At 38.8% G+C, this 20,806-nt stretch overlaps 1 protein-coding gene across 1 annotated transcript in view; it reads left to right on the plus strand.

Moving 5' to 3' along the window:
- The window catches only part of Insc (INSC spindle orientation adaptor protein), a 313,322-nt gene extending 295,643 nt beyond the window's left edge, over positions 1–17,679 (plus strand). Inside the window, exon 14 of the mRNA XM_048788404.1 lies at positions 17,538–17,679. The gene's annotated coding sequence lies outside the window, so the exon portion shown is untranslated. The remainder of the gene's footprint in view (positions 1–17,537) is intronic.
- The last annotated feature ends 3,127 nt before the right edge of the window (positions 17,680–20,806 follow it).

Genomic DNA, 20,806 nt, shown 5'->3' on the forward strand with positions numbered 1-20,806 from the left:
GGGGGAGTCTGGGGTATTTACCCAGCAGGTCTGCAAACTTGTCTGACTTTGGCATTTACTCAAGATTGATGCTTCAGAAAGACCCAGTCTTGCTTCAGGGTCCCAGCTCCCCACTGACCTAGCTCTTGAACCTATGTGGTATGCATGGAGCTCCCAAGATTTGCTGGGAGATTGCTTACAGGGAAGAAGACAAAACTCATTCAAGTTAGCCAAGAGCTTAGGGAATGGAAACATACCTGTGACTGAGATTCTTTGAAACAGTTATACTCTTCCTTTGGTCAGAAATAAGTGATCCTAAGCTTGAACATACTGAGATATACGTAGGCCTGCAAATTAGTAAGGTCCACTGGGAAGGGTGTGTAGAGAACTTGGTAACTTTGCCTTGAATAAGGAATGGGGATGGTAAGGGCAGAGTGGAGCAGAAGAGGAAGGGCCACAGACCCTGCCTACAGGGAGCTCATATTGCAATTTGAGAAGCTAGTATTAGAGCTACTACATATCCTGTTTTGCCTAGAGCCATCCTAGTTTATGCCTCTTACTCCTATATACTTATTAATAGTGAGTTTTTTTTTTACTCTAAATACTTTGTTGATTCATAAAATAATCAACCTGGCCATATCAGCAAGATGGCATTGACAAATGAATATTCTGAAGGAATGCAAGGACACAAAATTCTATATGGGTTCAGAGCAAAGGAGCCATGCTTCTATTTAGGGAACCTCAAGATGCCTAGGAGAAGCTGTGTAGTGTCTTTGCGAGTGCAGTAGCACAGTGGTTAGGGCTCATGTGACATTTTACCAATAGGACTTGATCTTGTCTGATACAGTTGCATGTGGTTGATGCCAAGTGCCACTGGTGACAGATTGTAATGAAGGTTTTGACCCATCAGACCTCTGGCATCCTGTATGCTGGTACCTGAACAGTTCCATTGGCTGATACAGGAGATAGTCATATGTTGTCCTGTAGGTACTTGGATTAATAATCTATCTTTATATCTGAAACAAGTTAAGTAGAATATTGTAGTATGAAATGGGATGAGAGTGGTGTTGAGAGATGGAGGGTGGTTTGTATGTATAGCCATTGCTTTTTTCAGGTTGAAGTGAGCTTCGGACAAAGAATCTGTTCAGAGTGCATGTGATTTGGACCATTTATATGTGTGGGGACATTGAGGACAGAGAGGGCTTCCATTTATGAGGGATAGAGGAGAACGCAAAGTAAGCATTGTTTCACTTATGCAAATTGGAAGTACCCAGGGGGAAAGTAAATATATTCTGTGGAACTAGAAAGGTCATGTCATGTTCTTTGAGAAGGAGTGGGGAGAGGGGAAGCAATAAGTCACATCTCTGCAAGGCAGGTCTGAGAAAGCATGGAGGGATAATGGCCCACCTTTGCTTTCCATAATGCCCTTTTATTTAGCCAATTGTCCTATCAATCAGTTGACAAATCAACCCATCAGTAAGCACATACTCAAGGCCTGCTATGAACCAGCCTCTAGGATGATCAGCAAAGATGTCCAAGCTACAACCCCTCTCATCAATGAATTCATTCTGTAGCTGGGAATGAATAGATTATCCCCATCCTTGTCTTTCCCAGCCACCATTATACATATTCAAATGTGCTCAGCCCCTGGCCAATCCCCACTGTGTAGGCACTATGAAAAGAAAAAAAAATCAGCATCTCCAACAGGCAAGGAACAGAATTAGTTGTGCATCCAATAACCTGAGATGTAGGGTGCTTTAATTGAGGATGACCTCCAACCTCAGCTCAGAGCTGAATTTAGACTCAATTTCCATTTCAGCTTGCCAGTATCCACAGAACCAGTGTATGGTTTTTTACTTGTAGTGCTACTTTTTTACTTGTAGTGATTCAGTTATATCACTCTTTTTTTGCAGTTATTTTTGCACAGCAATGCTTCCTGCTCTAGTGAATAAGCTCCAGTTCCCAGGTTCATCCATTTCCTGGCTTCTTTTCACTGTAGCCAGATTTGTCTTCTGTGGCCACAATTTGGTGTCTTCTTCCAAACGAAGCAGTCAGCACATCAGCAATCCTTTTACGTAGTGGTCGGCACTGATCCTGAAATCACTGTACTTCATTGGACATTTTGTTCAGGACTCACAGATGACTTGATTCTCCTAAAATGGGCCCATCTGATTCTGGGTTCTGCCCTCACTTTCCTGTCCCTGTTGTCAGGATTCTTCCTGTCTTTAGGACAGAGCCTACCTGGTATCCTATCATGCCTGGTGAGTCAAATAGCTCTCTATCACCTTCCCTTACCTTCTTCTGAATGTCTTCACTATTTTTTTAAAATTCATCCTATAGCAAGAACAAATTTTCTACACATGCAAGTATTTATTTCAATTTTATCTTTTTCATCATGAACTGTAATATTGTAAAATGGATATTTGGTCTTAATCTACACTTCCTAATGTACAGTTCCTAAAACCCTTGTATAAGTGTCAGAGTGGAGTTGGATTAGACACTCATCTCTAGAACTGCTTGGCTGGTGGGTGGGGAACATTTCACCCATCTGGTATCAGGAGTATTGACCTGTGTGAGCTGAGACCAGGAAGAACACTTTTTCTTCCATCTCTAAGATGAACTTTAACAGGTAGATTTCCTTCACTCTTTCTCTGAATCAGAGAAGTCAGACACAGTTAATGAAAATTTGATATTATCTTTGCTTTTACAGTAGAGAAATGTGATGGCCTGTCCTACCCAATTTGTTAACTTTTATAACTTTTCTTGATCAAATTTCAGGTCTATATCATGACACATCATTTTCATAGAGATTAAAGAAGTTTTGTTTTGGTTATTTTAAGAGAGATTTTATTCAACTTTACAAATATATTGCATTTTTCACTTTGTCAGGAATGAGAAGACTGAATGGGCTGCAATTTGACTGCAATTATTTTGATCGAAAGGGTTTTTGAACCACAGGTCCTGGATCCTGATCCCTTACTTTAACTCCAGACTACAAATAGCATTTTGAACATTGCCTTGGAAGTAACCATAACTTCCAAATTCAAAATCAGAACATGAAGTCTAAAAGAACATCTATTACTTTGCCTCTTTTTCAGTGTTGTTATTAAAAATCAAATGACATTTAAACACCTTATGTTGTTTCCTTATAAAAATTCTTCCTGTGAAATTGAAATCCTCCTGGGAAATTCTTTCTCAGCATCACCTTGGCAATGCATATGTCTTGAATACTTGTTATTCTCTCTCTTACCATGTAATGTTGCAGTCCTTGCACATGTATCCATGATTCTCTTCTACCCTCCTGGATTTTATTCTTTTTTTTTTTTTTAAAGTTTGAGGTCAGCCTCAGCAATTTTTTTTTTTAAGAGAGAGAGAGAGAATTTTATTATTTATTTTTTAGTTTTCAGCGGACACATCTTTGTATGTGGTGCTGAGGATCGAACCCCGGGCCGCACGCATGCCAGGCGAGCGCGCTACCGCTTGAGCCACATCCCCAGCCCCTGGATTTTATTCTTAGACTAAGAAATATTATGTGCACATATGTCTTCAATTATTATCTGTTACTTGATATAATTTTAAAATTACTCATGAGTATCCTGCATTCTAACACCTTTCTGTTGGAAGGAACATTTTATAACATAAGTCTTGAAAGGATGCACCTTTCAATTTCCACAGTAGAAGCTGGATCAAGCAGTACCAGGTGCTGCATTGTGTGCTCCCAGGGGCTGCATTCTCACTGTAATATCTATGAATAGCTCTGGACTGCATACTTTTAAACAGCGTAAGTTACACTATGGTCTCGGATTAGCTGCCCTCTGTAAATTCCAGGGACTTCTATTCATATAGAACAAGAAGGTACACGCTGAATTTAAGCAATTCCAAGACTCTGGACAGATACTTCATCCCATGGCTTCCTGGCCATGAAGATAAAGGAGTGTGACTACGTGTGCTCTCACCTAATACTTCAAATCTCAATGAAAGGATGCAAATACAAGGCAGAAGAGAAGGTATCACATGGTGACTTCCCCCAGTGGTACCTGTACTAGGACTCGGTGTCCAGCAGCAGCAATAGAGTCCAGTGGCAGCATTACTTAGCAGTGGTGGCAACAGTGGCAGCTGTACCAAAAGTAGAATCTTAGATGATGTCATGCATGAATGGCTGTGCTTCCTGCTGTTGGTCTTTTCTATTGCCATTCTAGTGGGCAAGACAGTTCTACAACCTTCTATTGATTTTGTGGCCTGTCTGGTATGCTTCTAATAAGTTGCTTTCCTGTTCAAATCAAACAAGATTGGTTTGCAATTTTGCAATTGAGATCTTGGTTATAGAAATGCATAAAAGAAAGAGGTATATGTAGGCTTCTTTGTTTCTGTTGATGCACAACAAATTCCTATAAACTTGGCAGATTCAAACAACACATATTTATTATTTTACAGTTTCTGTACGTCAAAAAGTTTAAGAAAAACTTTGTTGAGTTTTTGCTTCTGAGTCTCATCAGATGCCAAACCAGGTGTTGGCCAGGGCTGAGGTCGAATCTGAGGCTGAAATGGAAATTAATCTGCATCCAAACTTAAACTCTAGTTGTTGGCAGATTTATTTCCTTGAAGCTGTAGAAATCATGAAAGATAACTCCTTTAAGTCCAACAGGAGAGAGAGAGAGAAAGGGAAGAAGAGAGAAAGCAAACTCTCTGAGTCATGTGTTTGTGTATAGTTTATATAAACTACTGTGGCATAATCTTTGGGGTGACAGCTCATTACCTGTGCTATATAAGGTAACCTTATCATCGAAGTGACTTCTGTTCATCTTCTATAATCCATTGATTGGAAGCAAGTCCCAGCTTCTGCCCACATACAAAGTACACAAAGATGTGAACATGAAGTGATCATTCCATGTCAGTTTAGGGTCTGTCACAGTTAGTAAGGTGTTCTTGGTTATCAGACCTGGTAGGGACAGAAGGCATTAAAAACTCTTGTTTATATTCAAGGATGGGAAACCTAAAGCATCACCTCACTCAGGGGCAAAGACGTCAGCTGTAGTCATCTGCCTGATGTGTCACTCAGGGCAAGTCTTTGAAGATCATCTTGCCATACTCACTCAACAGCACAAAGGGAAATTCCAGCTGTTGGTGTGGAATTTCCATGCTACTTCAATAAAAGTACTGGATTGCTTAATGAAAGATAATAACTTGCCAAATCTTAAATTTGGGCTCATATTTTATAAAATAGTCATCGTATGTTCCCAGATTTGTAGGACTGTGCTTAAAAATATTTGCACACACAAGACACATTTGTGTACATAGTCAGGTGTCACAGGGACACATTGTGAGAAATGGGTTGGTAGGCCCTTTTGTTGTCATTGTGTGAACATTATAGTGTGCACTTGACACAAACTTCAATAGCATAAGCCTATCATTTGATTTGGCCTCTTGATGTGATCAAGAGATAGGTAAACATGAGATGGACGAGGCTGTTGCTTTCATGCATACTGTTTTCCAGTAACTTTTTTTTTATTTTTATAAATAGAAGAACACTCTAAAATAGTAATAATAGTATAGTATAGTAATTATATAGTCATTAATATTCATTTATTATCATTATCAATATTATGTACTGTACGTAATAGAGCTACTTTTATACAACTGACAGCGCAATAGGCTTCTTCTCTCCAGGATCACCACGAACACGTGAGCAAACATGATTAAGCTACAGTGTCCTTAGCAATGGGAAACTTTCACCTCTGTTATAACCTTGTGGGACCACAAATCATATATGTGGTTCATTGTTGACTGAAATATTATGTGGTTTACGACTGTATTTATGTATCTTGAAGAGCCACAGGGCAGATAACCAAATTCAAGATTCTCCTTGCAGGTGTGAAGTTCTCTCAGTTGAATATGTATCCATGCTTGTGTCCCATCAAAGGCCCTAATGAGGAAAGACTGAGGCTCTGATCATTTCAAGTGGACATTTGGGAGGATTCTGAAAATGTGGAGCTGGCCTTAGTATCCATTTGCCTCTGTGTCCTGGCCTATCAGGCACCTTCTCTGATGAGGCTATTTATGTTATATTACCTTTAGATCATCAAAGAGGAATCAACCTGTTCCCTTTTCCTGTCACCTTTGGTTGTAGACCTGTAACCAGAGTTAGACCCTAACATGAATCCTGGGTCCAATTACAAATCAAGCCTGGGAGTAGATTTATCCCACAAAGAAATCGATGTTCAATGTATCTTCTCCTAATGAATCTGGTCTCATTTTCTCACTCCATGTGACTTAAAGATTTTAAAATATAACAATGCCTTGTGGTGGTGAAGTGGGAGTGAACAGGCTTCCCAGTGTACAGGGAAAGGGATTTACATTTGCATAAACTTTCTGGATAATTTGATAAAATGCATCAAACAACTTAAAAATGTTTATGCCCTTTGAATTAGTAATTCTGTTTCTAAAAATAAATCCTAAGGATATAATAATGCAAATGGGTAGAGATTTAGCTACAATAATGTTCGTTGTCCTATTAAAACAGCACAAGATTGGATAAACCTAAATTTCCAACAGAAAGATTAGTTGAATAAATTTTGGTATATCTATGCAATGGAAATTCTTTATAGCTATTAAAATATTATATGATGGAAGAATATTTATTGGTAGGGAAAGATGATCATTATATTTTAAGGTAATTCAAGAGATTATAATATGATATGCACACTATTAATTCTTATATCTGTATGTATGAGAGAAAGAGACAGAAGTAAGCTTGAACATATGCACCTCAGAGAGCTCACCATGGTGTCTTTCAGATATATATTATGGGTGATTTGTATTTTCTTTCTTATGTTTACTTCTAACCTTTTCAGGGGATTTGTATCACTTTCATGTAAGGAAAAAAAAAAAAAAAAACCAAAGTTTCATCCTGCTGGAGAGAAGAGATGATCAATCTGTTCTTACTCTACTGGATGTGGTGGGAACAAAGCCTTTCCTATGCCCATTTCACACAAGATGCTTATTTTACAGATTAGGAAATAGAGGTTCCCAGAGGAACTTCCACAATAAGTCAGAACATATGGAAGGAGTGGATTCCATAACCCTGGTGATTTAACTGGTGTTCCCTTCTCTCAGCGATGTCTCCTGAAATACCAGAAAGCCTGTTGAGATCCTTTCAGCTTGTGGTATTTAAAGGATACCTTTAGAACTTAGGGGACAGGGTGATGCCTCAGTACCTGTGGTTGGTCAGGGGCGAGTGGAGCCTTGCCCATGTTGAGTCCCTAATCTGAGCTGCACCAGAGCAGGTTCATATTTGGTATATTATTGATTTGCTTTAATTGTGGAATGGCACTGTGTTCTTTTCCTTACATAAGATCCCCCGCCTATAGCAGCTTTGGTTGGAAGTACTAGTAAATCTGACTCAAAAACACTTTTAAAATAGGAATTTATTTGCTTTTATAATTATGAAGTCAAACACGGGGCAGCCTTCAGGCATAGTTAAAACAGGCCTTCGGTTTGTTTTCTAAGCTTTGCCCTCCTCTGTTTACTAGTTTCCTTCTCAGTCTGGCTTTCCTTATGATCATTTTCTTAGTTGCATAGAGGGGGAAAATAGTACATTCCCTTCTCCACAAAACCATCAACTCAAATTCCCAATATCTGCTCTGATCAGACTATCTAAAGCCAATCACTGTTGTCACTGGAATCTTACACAGCTTTTGATTTAGGCATTAAATGGAAAAGGATGGACGGAGCCCCTTTGATTAGTACAGTAGACTATGACCACAGGTTGTATTCATCCGGATGCCTGTTTTTATAAATAGTGTTATTAGAACGCAGCCAGAGCCTTTTGTTTACTTAATGTATACAGATGCTTTCTTAACAAAGTTGAGTAGTTACCATCATCTGGCTCACAAAGCCTGAAATATTTTCCACCTGGCCCTTTGTGAAAACTTTGCCAATCCTTGGACCAGGCTCTACCTCTGAGCTGAGATAGAGTCAATGCGACCCAAGCCTTCAAGTTGCTATAGAACAGGAAGAGTGGGTTTATTGGGGAAAATCCTACTCTATTCTCTATGACCCTTAGAAAATGTCCTGTCTGACATTTGCATTGACAGTCCAATTCGGATGAATCCTTCGAGTCCCCTTTGCTCACCACCTTAGCAAGGGTCTGTCCTCCAAAGACGAGCCCAGAGGGGTTAGTTTTTCTTTTAGCAAGTCAGGTCCTACCCCACCTCCAGCTCACTCCCACCCCAGTGTGGTTCTTTTATTCTCTGAGTCTTCTGCTATTCTGGGTTGTGTTGTTCCAGTACCAGAAAGTGTTTGCTGAAAATAAGGCAAATGCAAACTGGGGTTGCCCTGCCTTCCCTCCTTATAGGATGAATCCCAGGACACACACCTGCCCTACACTCTCTGGCTCAGTCTGCTGAGTTTACCTCTGCCTTATTGATAATGTTCTCATCTCTTTCCAATACTGTTTTCTACTCCAAAACCACTGTGCCTGCTCTCTTCTGGAGGTGAAAATGATGACAACCACTAATTGTTCACTAGGCTAAGGTAGATATGCACTACCTTTAAGCCTCCCAAATCTCTTAGGAGGTGTTATTCATAGACTTTCGCTTTAGAGATAAAGAAATTAAGGCTTAGCTAGGTTTGGTAATTTGCCCCGATTCACCCTTGTAATAAAGGGTAGAGCAGGGATTTGCACCAGGTCTCATAGAGTCATGCATTTAATTTCTAGACTATACAGCCTTTTCTTGTTTCTATAGAAACCTGAAAAAGTCACATCTCCAATATACTCATCTACTTTCTTTCCATCTTTCCTTACCTCAAGGAATGCAGGAAACTAGACTCAAAAATCTCACTATCTCCTGTTGAATTCTGATCCTATCTTCTCACAAAGGTTCAAGGGGTTTTAGGCAAGGAGGTTAATCTCTGAACTAGGCCTAGACCTAAGGTCACCCCTGGAGACCTTAATTTATAGACAATGAAACAGAGGATAATCTACTGACCAGAGGTAGCTTAGGGCAACTGAGCAACAGGTTCTTAACATCTGTTCACTTCTCAAAATTCCCATCTTCTAGCAAGAGAGAGACCCCCAGCTTGTAGGTCCTTGCAGGATTCCAGCATGCAGCACAGTTACATGCCTGAGATGGTTCAGCCATGGCTTCTACTTTGCCTTAAATCAGTGGATTACAGAAAACTGAGGAAAATGAATTTCAGAGATGCTAAATCATGCTCCGTGCACACAATGCATTAGTGATAGAGCAGGAAAGCAGAATCACATGATGATTAACAGCATGGCTGTGGAGGTCAGATCCATATGGGAGACCCAGGCCCGCCATTCATTGGCTATGTTCCCCAATTCTGTTTCCATATCTTTGAAACAGGAATAGTGGTAATATCTACTCTATGTGGACCTAGTGAGGTAAAGCAAACAGAGTCTTTCCCATAGGGCCAGGCACATAATAAGTGCTTATTATGTGCTAGCTGCAATTAAAGGCCATGTCCTCGCTTTGCCATGGAGGGCTCTTTTCCCTTCCTCATCTTTGGATGAGGTGGTCCACAACTCATTTTATACCCTTGGCTCAACATGGGGTGCAGCCTTGTACCACCCCTCAGTGTCTCCTTGAATTTTCTGGCCTCCCCTCTAAGCTCAGTCTGGGGATCTGATGATACCAATTGCCCGGCATGGCTTCCATTAACTGTAAGCATTTGCCCTCTCTTTCTTCAGAAAGACCCCGTGCCCAGGGAAATGAATGTCAAAACACCAGACCTGTTGCAAAGGCCTTTTTTCCCCTTTCACTTAACAGTCCTCAGAGGTCAAAAGAAAATAGATTTAAATGTTTCCCCGTCAAGTGCGGCACTCACAGTGCTCTACAAAGGACCCACGGTGGGAGCTTTTTACACCTTCCCCAGCCACCAGCCGCAAATTGATCTAATATTGACTTCCCTGGGGTTTGTCTCAAGTCATTGTAGTCAAGAATAGCAGAGTGCATCTTCCATTAGTTGTGATTAGTGGTTAAAGCTACATTTTTTTTTCCTACAAGGTGGAAGAAAAAGGAGTTTCTCCTTGGAGAAGAGAATCGAGTGGAACATTCACTTTGCGTCTTTTTTTCTCTGGGTTTGCAGGTTGTAATTGATGAAGTCAGCTTTCTATAAAGTCTGTAACCGAATGGACAAATATCTAAAAATAAGTTCAAAGAGGGAGAGAAAGAAGAAAAGGCTTTGACCATAAATCATTCATAGGATTCCCCACACGAGCAGAATAGAAACAAGGCTGCCACTTTCTCTGAATCACCCGCTGCCACAACCATGGGGAAGAGCTCCCTGACCCTGGTGTTACAGATAGGTAGACTGAGGCTTGCTGAGGGAGGGTCAGCAGGCCATGAGGATCTCCCATCTCCCAGGCTGGCATCTTGGCTTATGCTGCAGGGTACAGGCTCTACCATGCAGGAGACTGTCAACCTTACCCACTTATATTTTCTGAAGCTGTTTCCCTTTCTGTAAATAGGACTAGAACATTGATCTCCCTGCATTATTGGGAGGACTTCTGGAGATATGAATAGAACTGTGCCTGGAAGAGTCTGACATCAGCACTTCACAGATTGACAGCAGATGTGCATTGAATCTATATAAAGTGAACTTTTCTTTTTTGGTGATAGTAAGGGAGATTATGTGATATTTTAGATGACTTGTGGTTCCTCTCCCTTCTATGAAATGCCTCTTCACTTCCTAATTGGATGTTGGGCGCTCACAGGTGTTTGGAACACTTGTTGGTTGTTAGAACATGCTTCTTCCAGGGCTCATGGCTGAGCTTACATGTGCTCTGGCTCATACACACCCTGAGCAGTCATATACAGCATGCACTGGCTAAATCCTAGGAGGTGAAAGATACCTGTAGCACCTGGATTTTATACAGTCCTGGTTTCCTTACCACAATCCTGTAAGGCAACTATCATTTTGTCTCACTTTCTTTCTTCTTTTGAATGAAATTTGAGATCTAGAAATATGGTTAAGTTTCTTATGGTCATGGAGTAATTGAATGGGAAGCCATGGGCTTTCTTGTGTACGTGTCTAGGGTTAAACTTACCTCAAATGGATTAGGAAAAAGCAGTTTTGTAAAACCATCCCCTGCTGGTGATCTGTGGCTCTACTCTGAGTGTAATTGCCAATGGACAAATCAAGTGAAATATTAACTGTCAAAATGCAATGTATTAAAAAATGCAATGTATTTGTACATAGGAAGGGTAATTAGGTTAATGGAAACCGACATGGAAATGGTATTTTATAGTTCCTAAAATGCCCTTCATATGCATTATCTCACTTGATCTTAGAAATAGGTTTGAGAGTAAGCGTACTGTTATATTATTCCCATGTATTAGGCCAAAAAAATTAAATGAGACTTAGAATAGAAAAATGACTCATCTAAGGGCACATAGACCACAACTGTTAGAAGGTGTGTTCAAAACGGTTCTAAAAACTCTATCATCTTTCCATTAAACTTGACTGCATCTGGCAGTACCTGTGTAAGATAATTTAGTAATAATCATCAATAAGATTAGTTAATATTTTTTTCACTTACTACAATGTGCCAAATCCTGTGCCGGGTGAGGTGTGATCAAATTGTGAATTAAATAAACCAATGCACTAAACATGTAAATTATGTTATTTAAATATAAAATACATGAATGACTAGATTATTATTGTAAAAATAAAATAAATAAAACCAAATTCTCTCCTTGAATGTCCTGGGTCTGGGGTTTTCTAGCAGCATCTATTATTTCCTTAGTGGCCTCCTTCCCATGTGTACCTGAAGCTGCTAATCCTCTGTGCAAAGAGAGGGCATCCATTCTGAAAATCCACCCAGGCCTGCTCTCTCCCATTCTGCTAATAAGGTTCCCCTTAGAGTTGGTTAGCTGTGTAGTTTCTCTCTGGTTCCTTCTCAGTGATGGCCTGGCTTTGATTTTACTGTCTCCTCAGGATGTTGACTGTTGATTGTCCCTGTTGACTATATGTACTAGTTGCTAGCTGACTCTATGGCCAAGTTGCCTAAACTCTCCAAACCTCAGTTTTCCTCATCTCTGTACTGGCAATAACAGTATTACCTACCTCATAGGGTTCTAAGGAAGATTAAATGGATTACTACAGGCAATGTGCTTACCATAACAATTAACAAATATCAGCCAGTCATATTCTATAACCTTCATATAGAGGAGAGCTCTTCTCTCTGCCTTCCTAGGTTCTCAGACTCAGGCTGAGTGTAGCATATACCTCTGCTTATCTGTAAGGCCATCTGCACAGGAATCATGGAGTCCATCCGTAGTTACACTTTCCAGAATGGGCCCCATGTATTGTGTGATTGCTCACATGTTGGCCAGGTTCCATTTTCTTAACCTCTTATTTTTGCAGCACCAGAGAAACAACTTTGGGTAGCTCTTAGACCAAGTCTCACCTTTCCCTTCCACTTTGGAAAAGCATCCCAGGGGCCTATTTTCTCAGGGATTTGGCTTCTGGAACTCTGGAGTAGAGTCAGTCCTTTATAGTCCTTTATAGCCCTGCAGGGATACTGGGAGTACAAAGGGCAGGTTGGTGGGGAGTGGACAGATTTGCTTCCTTATATGGACTGCTTTTTGTTAACCCACCCGAGTTTATAAGGAAACGCAATTGAAGCTGCCATTATGTTTTTAAAAAAATCAAGACACTCAGTTATGAAACATAGAACATATAATTAACTTTATTGAGCAGAACAAAGCATTTTATAAAAACTCACTCAGACTGAATTAATATAAGGATACTTAGCATAATGTGTATAGTTTAAATTACCGCCTACTAATCATCAAGCAGTTGAGTGGTAAAGTTGTTAGACTTTCAATTTGCAAACAAGTAGAGGAAGGAAAGGCTTATTTTTACTTTCTAATGATTAGACAGAGCACACATTTGGCCAACTGTGGTGTGTATGGGTTCACATCACAGACAGGGTTTGGCTTTAAGCCTTGACATCTTGGTTTAGCAAGATTGTTCTGCATGTCATATTTCATGTCTGATATGTGATAATATTCAGACTGGCTTCCTGCACCATGCAGCCACTATCTTCCCATACCCAAGATCTCCTGAGCCCCACCAGGAGCAGAGCTCCCCTCCCTATCCACATCCAGATGCCAATCTGATCCCAATGAGAGATATTTCAAAAGCTATAATTTAATGACTCAGGCTAACTGTTTAGACTCAGCTTTGAGATACACTTTCTGCTTACAACATGTCTCTTCATGATGCCAGTCCAGTATCCCAGAATTGCACACACATTTGATTCCAGGTGTACCAACCACCCTGAGAGTCTACCTGCTTGACCTTCTCTTCCATTTTCTTTACATGAAAGGTTCTAGTTTCAGGAAAGACACAGCAAAGAATGAGAAGGTCTATCCATCTGAAGGGACCGTCCTATTGGGGAACAAGTAGAAAGGATTTGGAAATGAGTGGGTAGTCTCAGCCTGGGCACTGAGCATCCCAGTGAACTTGAATGAGCATATCAGAATGAGAAACTCACTTGGAGACCTGACTTATAAGTGACCAAAAGACTGTTAAAACTTGCTCAAGAAACACAGGAATTTATCTACCAAGTAACTGGAAGTCTAAACGTAGATCTTGCTCATCTTCAGCTGGCTCCATATAATATTGCTGGGATTAACTTCTCCTCATCTCTCTCCTGTGCCATCTGCTGTGATGACTCCATTCTTAGATTTCTCTCTCATGGGTGGCTGAAACTGATCCTCACCTTCTGTCTTCTCATGTAAGTATCTCATTGGGTCTAATTAATTCTCATGTACTGTTATGGTTTGGATATGTGGTGTCCCCAAAAGCTCATGTCTGAGACAATACAAGCATGTTTAGAGGTGAAATGATTAGATTGTGAAGTTGTAATCAAGGATTAATCCACTGTTATGGATTAACTGTAAAGTGTGGCTGGAGGAAGTAGGTCATTGAAGGATGTGACTTTGGGGTTTCCATTTTGTCCCTGGTAAGCAGAGCTCTCTCTGCTTCCTGATTGAAATGTTCTGTGCTGCTTTTATCTACCACGTCCTTCCACCATGTTGTTCTGCTTCACTTTGGGCCCAGAGCTATGGAGTTGGCCAACTATGGACTGAACTTCTGAAATCATGAGCTAAAATAAACTACTGTTCCTCCTCTACATTGTTCTTGTCAGGTCTTTTTTGTCACAGTGACAAAGGTGAATAAAACATTTCCCATCTATGAGTCATGCCAGTCATTCAAAGTGTACTGATTAGCATAGGCCAATCAGGGTGACTCTAGACCTCAGTATTATTATTCATAAAATAGGCATTGAACTTGATCATAGTGGATTCTTATTTAAGGATCTACTGATTCTTCAGGACTTCTTTAAGGACCTCCAGAGAGAGAGAGAGAGATGATTCTGGATTTTTGCATGAGAATAACTAAGACTCCTTCTCTTTCCCTTTGCTTCAATCAGATCAGAACTTATTTCTCCTATTTTTAATGTTGAGCTGCTTTGCAAATGTTTTGGTTAGCTTCTGCTGCATAACAAAATATGCCAAATTATAGTGGCTCAAAACAAATGATTTTTTAATTTTATGACTCTGCAGGTCAGCAGTTTGGACTGGGTTTGCTTCAGCTTATCTCAGTTGGTTCACTAGTGAGACTAAGGGCCGATAGTTGGTCAATTTGTGAATGGTATTGACTAGATGGCTGGGATGATTGGACCTCCCTTTATATTGTCTATCATCTCCTAGTAGGATAGACTGGGATTGATTCCTTGATGATTTCAGGATTCCAAAGAGCAGAAAATTTACAGAAACTGCAATGGGGACGTGCTTTCTATGCCTCTGCTTGCATCATTTTTGATAGCATTCATCAGCCAAAATAGGTAACAGGGTAAAACTGAGGTTTAAAGAGTGGAGACATAGACTATTTCTTGTTAGGAAAAGCTGCAGAGTAACAATACAAAAAGCATGTATATAGGGATGGCTATAATTCTTGGCTATTTTGCAGTCTACCAAGTTAAACTTGGATAGCGGAAGATGCCATTTTTTTAAGACAAAGTTTGAGAACTTTGACCAGCGGTCTCTAATAATAATCTTCCTGATTGGTTATGTCTAAATTTGATTACCCTGGTAATGCTGGACCTTATCGCTTGCCCAGTATTCTTCCACCTTCCCCCTCTGCATTTTCTGGAATATCTATCACAGCTTGGGGGACCCAAAACATGAAGGCCAATTAGTCTGGTCCAGGTCTGTGACCTAATTCACTGTAAGTCTCCAATTCATGCATACAGTAGGAAACTTGTTAATTTATAACTTGCCCCACTTTAAAAGTTCCAATCTTAACTTGAGCCAGATTTTATGTTTTTTTTAAACTAAGGTCTTTGATGTATAGGCAAGAGCTTCGCATCTTAAATAAATAACAGGTCAAATTCATATTTAGAGACATGAACCAGGAGCAGCACAGTTTTCATTACTAAGACCTACTTTATGCTGGTTTCTAAATTAGAATCCCTCCCCAGGAGCCCGTGGGTTTCTCCTTTTCGTGACTTTGAAAGGCTCTACATGAGTCCTCAGTGTGCCCCTTCCTCTCTTAGTCTAGCGATCTATGACTTAGCCACCATATTTGGAGTTTGCCAAATGCCCTATGTTCCTCTGCATCTCCAAGCTTTTATTTATGTTTTCTCCTCTGCCTGGAGCTGTTTCCAAATGTCCTGCTGGGTTCCCTTCATCCAGATATTTCATACATGTTCTTGAGACCCTAGCTTCTATGTGACCTCCTCCATCATGTGTCACCGGGGTAATATTCCACCAAGCCATAGTGAAAGGCTCTGTGTAACCTTGATGTTTTAAACTTTACCAATCACAGCTACTGTAAATTGACAGTACCATTGATATAGTGTAGACATGAGGTGTCCCTCAAGAGGTCATGCATGAGACAATGCTAGAAAGTTTAGAGGTGAAGTGAGTGGGTTATGAGAGCATTAACCTAATCAGGACATTAATCCCCTGATAAGGATTAACTGGCAGGTAGGGTGTGACTGGAGGTGACAGGTCATTAGGGCCATGACTTTGGGGTATATATTTTGCCCCTCGTGAGAGCAGTTTCTCTGTGCTCCCTGGTGGCCATGTCCTGAGCTGATTTCTCCTATGCCCTTCCATCATGATGTCCTGCCTCACTTGGGCCCAGAGTAATGGAGTTGGCTGTCTATGGACTGAAACCCCTGAAACCATGAATCCCAAATGACCTTTTTCTACTCTAAAATTGTTCTTGTCAGGTCTTTTAGTCACAGCAACAAAAACGTTGACTAAAACTCTATTGTACTATATATTTAGATTACCTCATTTAATCTGCCTAAAAATTCTATGAGGTAAGTATCAGTAGTAGGAATAGCAATGTTTCCCTAATTTAGAGGTGAGAAAACTGAAGCTATCAAACAATTAGCTAAAATCACATAGTCTTATCAGTTAAGGTATTTCTGGCTGCAAGTTATCAGAAAATAAAATGATTTTACAGATATGAGTGATTTATTTATTTATTTATTTTATATAACTGCAAGTCTTCCAAAATGACAGCTCCACAGAACTGGGTAACTCAGTGGGTTGACAATTTTATCCAGAATCCAGTCTCTTTCCATGTTTTGTTCTGCCTTCCTGTCTGTCTGTCAGACTCATCCTCAGACCAACTCATTTCCTGATAACCAAGTTCCAGTCACCACATCCCCCCCCAGGAACTCTATCTAACAAAGAAAAGAAAGGAGGTGTCTCTTTTTATCAATAAGGAAGACTTTTCCAGAAGTAACCCCCCTTTGATTTTTATTCATATTTTATTGGCCATACTGGATTCTGTGCTCACTTCTAAACCAATCCATGACAAAATGAGTAAGGTTACATTTTCAAATTTACCTGGGATGGAGCCACCAAGGAGAAGGGTAGATAAAAAATAATAATAATAATAATGGATGGTAGTAAAAGGCAGGGCGTGGGGGGAGATAACAATGGGGGGTAAATACCTGTCGAAAGTCTGCCAAGGTTTTTAAGCCAGTACTTGAAAATCAGGCAATCTGACCACCGAATCCTCATTTCTTTAAGGTTTAGGTTTAACTTGTCAAGTTCTTGAAAATCATGCTAGTCTTTCAATTGGAATTGCATTGAATCTGTAGATTAATTGGGAGAGAACTGAATTTTATCAATATTGAATGATATATGTAGTTTTCCACTTATTTAAGTCTTTTGTTTTTCTCAACAATGTTTTATAAATGTGTGTGTGTGTAGTTTCTGCATATATTTTGTGAAATTTAACCCTAAGTTGTGGCTTTTAATGTTAATATAAATGACACACTGTGGATTTTTTAAATTTCGATTTTATTTACTTGTTGCTAGGTTATAGAAACAACATTGATTTTTATATTTGAGCCAATATTCTGTGACTTCACTGAAGACACATGTTAGTTCAAATAATTTTTTGAAGATTCCTTGGAATCCTTTAATCATAATTTAAATAATCATATCAATTATGAATAAAAACAATTTTACTTCTTCCTTTTCTTTTCTTGCCTATTTCAGTGGCCAGCCAAGAATATGATGAATAGAGGTGATGAAAGCTGACATTCTAGGAGGCAAGTATTTATTTTCACCATTAAATACAATATTAGCTGTAGGTCTCATTTAGATGCATTATTTTGGTTTGAGGAAGTTCTATTGCCAATTTTCTCAATGTTTTTATAAGTAAACATGGAATTTTGTGAGTTTTTTATGTAATTATTAGGATGAACATATGATTTTTTTTAATCTGTTGAGAGAATAAATTATATTGATTAGCTTTTTATTGGTTCTTTTTAGTTATGCCCAGCAATAGGATTCATTTTGACATCATTATAAAAACATGGAATATAATTTGTTCTAATTCAGTCCCCCTCTGCTTCATCCTCCCTTCCCCTCCTTCCTCCTCCTGTTTCCATCCCTCTACTCTCCTGATGTATATTTACTCATACATTTTTTTAAAAGTAGTGTTTCATAGATGTACGAGATGGTGAGATTCACTGTGATATATTCATATATGTACACAGGAAAATTAGGTCAGATTCATTCCACAGTTGTTTTTTTTTATCCCATCCTCTCTCCCCTTCATTTGCCTTTGTCTACTCCTTAGGATATCTAAGATAGAATCTTCTATTCTTTTTTGGGGGGTGGGGGTGGGTCCTTTGCCCCATTATTTTGGATTAGCTTCCACATATCACACATATCAGAGAAAACATTTGGCCTTTTGGGACTAGCTAATTCCAATTAGCATGATAGTTTCCAGTTCCATCCATTTATAGGCAAATGCCATTAAAGTCATTCTTCTTTAGGACTGAGTAATGCTCCATGGCGTATATATATCACATTTTATTTATTCATTCATCTGTTTTTGAGTGCTGTATCTATTTTGCATTCCTGAGATAAACTCCACTTTGTCATTGTTTTAGTCAGCTTTTTTGTTGCTCTGACCCAAATGAGCTGACAAGAACAATTAGAGGAGGAAAAGTTTATTTGAGGGCTCACAGTTCCAGAGGTCTCAGTCCCATAGACAGCCATTGCTCTATGCCAAAGAATGAGGCAGAACGTCATGGTGGAAGGATATAGAGGAGGAAGGCAGCTCAGAATCTGGCCACGAGGAAGCAGTGATAGAGCTCTGCTCACCAGGAACAAAATATATGCCCCAAAGGCATGCCCCCTTTACCTACCTCCTCCAGCCACATCCTATCTGCCTATACCTAATCTTCACCAAGGGATTAATGCACTGATTGGATTAAAGCTCTCATTACCCAATAATTTCACTTCTAAACTTTCTTTCATAGTCTCATGCATGAGATTTGGGGAATACCACATACCCAAACCATAACAGTCCTAATGTAGTATCCCTTTTATAGGATTTGATTTGCTAATGCTTTTAAAAGAATTTTTGCTTCACTATTTCTGTGGATTCTTTTTCGACAGCTTTATTTGTTCCTGTTATTCCTGTCATGTTTTGGTTACAGAGTAATGCTGGCCTCATAAAATAAGTTGGACAATCGACTTTCTGAAACTTTACAATTGTTATAATTTCTTCATTAAAAATTGGTGGGATTTAGCTGACAAGCTATCCCAGTTTATAGGTTTTTGTTTTGTTTTGTTTCTGTGGAAAAGATTTAATCCCACATATAATTTTTAATGACCATAGGGCTATTTAGGCTATCTATTTCTTCTGGGTAATTTGCATGTTTTAAAGGAGTATGTCCATTTGACCTAAATTATCAAAGTTATTGACATAAAGGTTTTTATTTTTAATAACATATCATTGTTAGAGTTGGTGGTGTTGCCCAGTAGCAGAGTGCTTGCCTAGCATGTGTAAGGCCATGGGTTTTATCCTCAGCACTGCAAAACAACAATGACAAACATGTCATTATTATTTTATAATTATTATTATTTTTATTGAAACATAATAATTGTACAGAATAGTGTGTTTTATCACAGCATATATTCATATGTGCATATAACAATTTGGTCAGTTTCATCATTATTATCTTTGTAACAATCTATACAATCTAGTGGTGTCTCTTCTTTCCTAACACTGGTTATTTCTGTGTTCTCTCCCCCTTACTCATCTTTCCTTGATTAATATGCCCATAGTTTTATCAATTTAATGATATTTTCATAGAATTAACTTCTGATTTCATTCGTGTTACATATAAACTGATGATATCTACAGTTATCTTTACTATATTCTTTGCTTTATATGCTTTGAGTTTTGTTTTTTACTAACTTCTTGAGATTGAACTTAATTTATTTAAGAACCTTCCTGATTTCTAACATAAATATTCAATGCTACTTATTTCCCTCTGAGCAAGGGATTAACAAATATTTTCTGTAAAGAGTCAGATAATAAATATTTTAGACCCAGAAGGCTATAAATGATCTCTATTAAGTAGGCTTCACTGTCTTCTCCTCTTCTTCCTCTTCCTTCTAAAAATGTGGAACCATCAAAAAATGTGGAAACCATTTTTAGCTTGAGAACTACACCACCACATTCTATCAACCACTGTGGTAAGCCCTGCTTTAACTATGTCACACAAACTTTAACTATATCACACAAACTTTTCATTCAGTGAAAAACATTTTCCAAATACTCTTACTATTTCCTCTTTGACCCATGTTATTTAGAAAATGATTGCTTAATTTCCTAATATCGCCTTCTCTTACATAATTGGTCTGGCTAGGACTTCCTCACTTTATTTTCCTCTGTCCTCTGAGTTGGATAGTTCCCTTGTTATGTCTTTAAGCTCAGTGAATTTTTCAAGTTTTTATTCTGCAATGTTTAATCTGATGTTACTCTTACTCCATGTATTTTTCATCCCTCCAATTTTTTTTCTCATCACTAAAGTTCCATTTGACCTTTTTTTATACTTTCTTTCTTCCCATCATGTTCATGCTTTAACTCACATATTTGGGCATTCAAATTATATTTATAATGATTTCTTTAAAATCATTGTTTACTAATTCCATCATTTCTATTTTTCCTTGATCTGTGGATTATAATTTTATGTTTCTTTACATAACTAGTATTCTTTGAGTTCCAATATGATGATTTCATATTTTGGGTCAATGGATTTTGTTGAATTTATTTAGAGGATGATTGAAATGTGTTCTGGCATACACATAATAATTTGTGATCAATTTCATCCTTTTAAAGCTTGATTTAAAGTTTTTTTTTAAATTGCATGTCCAGAGAATTTTTAACTTTAGGAGACTTTTAGTCCAACTTCTAAGGTGTGAATCTCCTAAGATTCTATCCAATATCTCTTCACCTGATTGAG

Source organism: Marmota marmota, unplaced genomic scaffold (assembly GCF_001458135.2).
Source record: "Marmota marmota marmota unplaced genomic scaffold, marMar, whole genome shotgun sequence".
In the NCBI taxonomy this organism is placed as follows: Eukaryota; Metazoa; Chordata; class Mammalia; order Rodentia; family Sciuridae; genus Marmota; species Marmota marmota.